This window comes from Megalops cyprinoides, chromosome 18 (genome assembly GCF_013368585.1).
Source record: "Megalops cyprinoides isolate fMegCyp1 chromosome 18, fMegCyp1.pri, whole genome shotgun sequence".
Taxonomy (NCBI): Eukaryota; Metazoa; Chordata; class Actinopteri; order Elopiformes; family Megalopidae; genus Megalops; species Megalops cyprinoides.
In genome coordinates, this window is record NC_050600.1 from 21,722,297 (window position 1) to 21,728,296 (window position 6,000).

Here is a 6,000-nt window from a genome sequence, read left to right on the forward strand (position 1 = left end):
AGTATAGTCACATCCGGTACTAATTTAAACAAGTGCGATGGCGATAACAGCATTACAATTGGGTGTGAGATGAGAATGAATAAAAATGTAGGGATTACACTTATTTATGGTAACTGTAGAAATAAATACATGGGCTGACATAATAACAAATGGCAAGGCTCCTCGTCAGTGGATTGGCTGCTGAAATAAAATCTCACCCAGGTTATCTCCATCATAATAATGAACAGTACATGGTTACGAGCAAGGGACTGCCTAGCGAGTGTCTGCTGCTTGTCCGGTTAGTCATGTTGTTTTATTGGTCCAGTGCAAAGCTGAAGAATGCCAGTTCTCAGTCCATTTAGGGAGGGTCTAAATTATGTTTTGCGATACCTTGGTTGTTATCCAAACACTTAATGAATCCAAAGCCACCTATCACCTATCAATGGCTTCCTCTTTGTGGCAGGTAAAAAAAATTGGCATTGCCCTGCATCAAGACAGCCCTGCATCATGTAATGAATTTAGTGAACACTGTTATCTGGCCTTGTGTCGGGACACTTTGTTTTTCTGGGAAATGGAACTGCATTCTTGAAGTCTCCCTTAAGATTGAGGTTCCTTTCCCTGGCCTGGTGTTTCTGACAACAATGGGGCAGGAATGGTTCATAACAAAGGGACTTCAGTGTCACATGAAAGGGTTTATGGGGGTTATACAACTGGAGGACGGGGGTGGGGGGGATGGGAGGTTCTCTTTTGCTGAGGATTTTGAAAATAAACGGATATCCTGGTGATCACCTTACTGTGGCCTTTCTGTACACCCTGGTATCATTATGTCCAAATCGTCTTTATTACCGAGAGGGGGCGGAGAGTATTTTTTACCGACTGGGTTTTGGTACAACACATGCCACGACGAACGCAAGCGGATTTGTAAATCGAAACTTGTCGATATTGACAAAACCATGAAATCATAGGGAAATACACAAACGGAGAAATAATTAAGAATACATATCTATAGCATCCACCAAAGTTTGAGATGCCAGTTTTAAAAGTTTCACTTGTAAAAAAAAAGAATAGATTAAAATGCCTTCAAAAGGATGGAGACAACAAAGAAAAAAATGGAAGAAACTCCATAAAAAATGCTTCTTTAAGAAATGTGTATGTTTTTTATTCAATTTTCTAGTAGCTGAAAAAAACAAAACTTGGTGTTCTTTCTTAGTGTTGTGTGTTGCTTTTTGTGTCCTAATATTTGAATGTAATTTCAGCAGTGCCAATTTGCCAAAGATATACAGTATCGGTATGATATCAGTATAATTTTTATCCAATTGATTTCAATTTTGAATCGTCTACACTGGAGATTGTGACTTTAATGTTATGATCATTTTATTTTTGTATTTGTTCTTATCAATATTATTATTCCTGTTTTTTTTTATTTTATTTCCGCTGGTTAAGTTTCAGGGTTTTGTAAGTGAAATGGTGAATTGCAGTTTGCTGGGTGCTGCTCAGTGCATTCCTGCAATGATTTGAGATTGTAGGCTAATCAGTATATGTGCATCTGTTCACCCGAGTGAGTGTCGTTTGTGAATTATTGATTTATGTACCTGTAATGTGAAACAAAAAAGTAATTATTTGTAAATATTTGCCATAATTTTATTGGTTCTTGAAAATAAAAGTAACTTTTTTTAAGTTAAAAGATTCAGAGTCTTTGTGTCATCTTGGACGCATTTGTCTTTGTCAGAGACAGTATGCATTGTATTTTATTTATGTATGTTAATTTCAGAGCAGTTTAAGTTTGCAGTCACGCTGTTAGACGAATTTTCACTTCAAACGCTGATTGCTGACACATTGAGTACTACTGGTGATACTGTATATACTAAATAGATATAAAAAGAGAGATAGATTTATTAGAGCTTAATATTACACCTTTTTTGACATCAGATAATTACATGGTGCAAATTAATAATAATAATAATAATAATAAACCTATCTTGTTTTAAATAACCTTTAAATAACCTTCCATATTCTGAAGTCCATTGACAGGATTCAGATCCATACAGGGATACAGTGGGAAAGAAATAGCCAAATACATGTTGCATGAAGCCCTGTTGGAATATGCAGTGACCACTGACAGTGGCTCAGCCATGCAATCAGCCCAGCATGGCACTTTAGCACTGCAGTTCTACCAGCACGACAGTGTCCCGTGGGAGCCCAGACCTCCCGCCCTGTTCCACCTGGCTGAGAGCAGTGCACTATGGGTAAAGGAGCCCCAACTTCTCCTCCGCACAAGTGTCAAAGAGGTTGTCCAGATAGACAAGTCAGTGAGCATTCACATTGAAAGTTTGGTGTCCGTCATCGTTGACAGCATGCACTTTCTGATTTGCTGGCTAGTTGTGAACGTTCTTGAAGGGGTGTGGTTTAAAAGAGAATGTCCACAGCAAGCGCAGAAGCACAGGCAGCACCTGCACCTCCTCTTACAAAACCGCAACCTCGTATATGAAGGATGAAAAGAACATGGAGTTGAATATCTGGCCATAATATAGGGTGTCTGTGCTTATGTTCCAGGCTGGGGGAGGTTGAGGGCTGAGAGCAGTGCAGTGTGGGAAGGGGAGCCACACCCACTCCTTCACAATGGTGCCTCGGGCGGGGGGGGGTGGGCTGTAAGTTGGCAGCTCTGGGCACTTGGCCGCAGTCCCAGGCCAGGGGGGATTGGCTGGGAGGAAGGGTGGGGGGGTTTGGGGGGGGGTGATAATGGGAACACGCTCCGAACAACATGATACACACATGCCGAACAACACATGCCCAGCTTGAGTCCTGGCCTGCTTTGGCCAGCGCCTTGGTCCCGTGCCCAGTCTGCTCCGGTCTGTGGTAGGCCAGCCTGTTGGAACACAGCCATTCTGGTCGCCCAAATTCCCAGAGCCAGGAGCTGGGGGGAGGAAGGGGGGGGGTTCCCTCTGGAGGAGCCAGGACACAGATATTACATTACGCTATTCGACAGATGCCTTTTTCCAAGGTGATTTCCAGCACTTAATGTTTTACACCTAGTAAAGGACACTGGTGGAGTGTCTCTGGAGCAGCTGTGCTAAGGTTCCCTACTCATGGGTATGGCTGCCTAGAGCTTTAGCCAAGGCCTGGAGTACAGTACTCATAACACTGTAACACACAAGCTTGATCTCTGTAGCTAAAACAAAGATAATGTGGAATCAGGCAGTTACAGCTTCATATGTAGGTTACTGCAGTAAGAATACTTCGTTGGCTTTGTTACTTACAAAAGACAAATAAAAACATGCTCGAGACCAACACCAAAAAATACTCTGATCCAAAGTGCAGCTTAAAACCTTACACAGCACACTCCTCATCTGCTGAGACTTTGTTCTGAGTCAACGAACACTACTGGGGTTGTGGGGTGGTTCTGCTTGAAAGGTGCTCATAACCTGTAATGCAGTACCCCCAATAACTCTGAGTTTGATCTGTCTTTGATGTTGAACATATTTCATATTTCACAGATTGTCAAGTCTCAGTTCTGTCGGGGCCGCTTGTATGCTTGTCTTAGTCTCACTGTGCTTGATTAATCAGAGTGGATTGAGACACTTTTTGACCGCTAACTTGGATTTGACCTCACTTAACAGTAATAGGCTGTAAATCAGAAAAAATGAATGGTTGGTGATGTGCTAATGTTATGAATGTGATGAGAAAAGATGTCTTTGACTTATATTTGTCAGTGTGTACCTTTTGAATAAGAAATAAGGTAGTTGGTACTTTATTATCAGCATTTTTTAGCTGTATTAATCAATCATTGTAAGACCTGGAACAATCAAATGTTGTTGACAGATGTTAGAGTGACTAGTAAGTAAAAAATACCTGTATTTCTATATGTTTAGAAGCACAACATCACCTGATTACACATTTCTGTCACAGTGATCTTCAGTGATTGTTAGCTACTGTGTTTGGGGGTGTGGTCCCTGTAACCTCAGGAGGGTATTGGCTTTTATATGACCTTTTATATTAGATTTTTTTGTACATATCCCTGGTCCACCAGAACCGCTACTGAGAAGCTACATTGCTGAACTTTTCTGAGCAGTCTTGCAGATTCACTTTCAGAGACGCCCGTCCTTGATTGGACCCAAGCGAGCATAAAGAATCGAGTTCACTCCTCTCTGTTCTGCGGCGGCACTTCCAGTTTCCGAGAGGCCGCTGAGAAGTCCTGTAATGAGCCGCTGAACTGGAGTGCTTTGGCCAGACCTGACCCCCGCGCTGTCTCCGCGCCGCACCCCCTGGGAGACCCCCCGGGACCCGGCCTCTGTGTGACAGCCTCCCCGGCTCTTCTGGACAGGACGGGCCCATGCGGGCTGGGAAGCCGCGCGACGCAGAGGAAAAGGAGGAGGACGGAAACTTTTTCTTTAAAGGCCTTTAGCCGGCCTCTTTAAACATGATTAAAGGAGTAACGACGGAGGGTTCTTTGCCCCTCTGTCTCGCGCCTCAGACTTGGTAGAACTGTTTAAGAGAGGGCAGAAGTCATGCAAATTAACGCCACTCACAGCCACTGGGCAACACTGCCGCAGAGCTGGGGAGATTAATTGCCCAGGCTTATTAAAGAGGGACCTCTAACACACCGCTGGACAAGTGAGAGTGTGTGTGTGCGTGTGTGTGTGTGTGTGTGTCAGGTCCTCTGGGCTTCAAACCAGAAGAGAGAGAAGACAGGCGAGTGTTTGGGGAGATACGGACTTGTAATGATGTCGTGGTATTTCTAGGCCCACAGCACACTGTCGATATTCATGAGGTTATTTTGTTATCGTTCTTTAACTTTAACAAAGAAGTTGGGAGGTCAGTCCAAATCCATTCCATATAGTCGTTATGTTTCATTTCATAGCTGACAACCAGAGCAGCATGGGTGATCCCAGCAACAGGTGAAAGTTCCCTTCACAATATTTGCCCAGCACGGGCAGTTTGAAGGGTACTGTGCTAAATATCATTTGCTACCCCAATGGATTTGATCAAGCTCCTATAGTTTCGCCTATGAGTACAGGCGTGAACTTTTCGTCCAGTGTGGAAGCGCAGAATCGGGATAGAGAGAAATTACGAAAAGGTGTACAGAGGTGATCCAAGGTGCTAGGCGGTAATTACCTCTCCGCTGTCCCCATCCATCGCCCAGTCACCCCCCCCCCCCCCCCCTTGCCACGGGGTCAGGAGTCACCAGGGCCTGGCATAATCCTGCACCGACCGACCAATCACGCCAGCACTCTTTCAGTTCGGCTTCTTCTCACATCCACTCCTCCCTACCTCCTTATTCCTTTAATGAGGTGTAAGTCACCTCGGTCAGGTAAGTACCTGACAGAGGCAGAGGAGCATGAATCACGACCTGTAACAGATAATAAAACTCCGCAGGCGTGAAATTTGGCAGGGCACCCAGGGGGAGGGGAAGCTGGGCGATGCATAATATCTAAAAAGCTGTGTCTCTCAGAGGGCACAGGTGTCAGGAACATTTGCACTGCATCATGGGATTTTCCGCTAAGAATACTGCTTCAGGTTGTTTTTTATTGTAAAAAATTACATTTCCATTTATTCAGTTGGCAGATCCTTTTATCCAAAGTGTCTTACAAGTTAGGCAGTGTACAACACAAGCAAATAGCCTTATAAGGAGTCAACAATATTAAAAGTGCTGCATGACCAAGTTTCAATAGTTGGCCAGACAAGGTACAAGCTAGCTAGTAGAGATACAAGTGGATGAAATCATAGATTTGGAATTTTGAGGAGAACAAAGATTGAGATATAAGAAAGTGCTTTAGGTGTGGTCCGCTCCAAAACATATGTCATAGCACATATTATGTCACACCCTACCCCATCAACAGTGTCACATGACATTGGGACACTTCTGATCCCAGTTATGTTAACATTGGGGCATCTATCTCTCCAGCATTGCCAAGTGTCATGTGACACTTTTTTGTGGAGCTGGAGATGACATTTATTTCTATGATACGTGTCATGAGGTTTTTTGAAGTATGTCATGTATATACACAATGTATTACGAACACT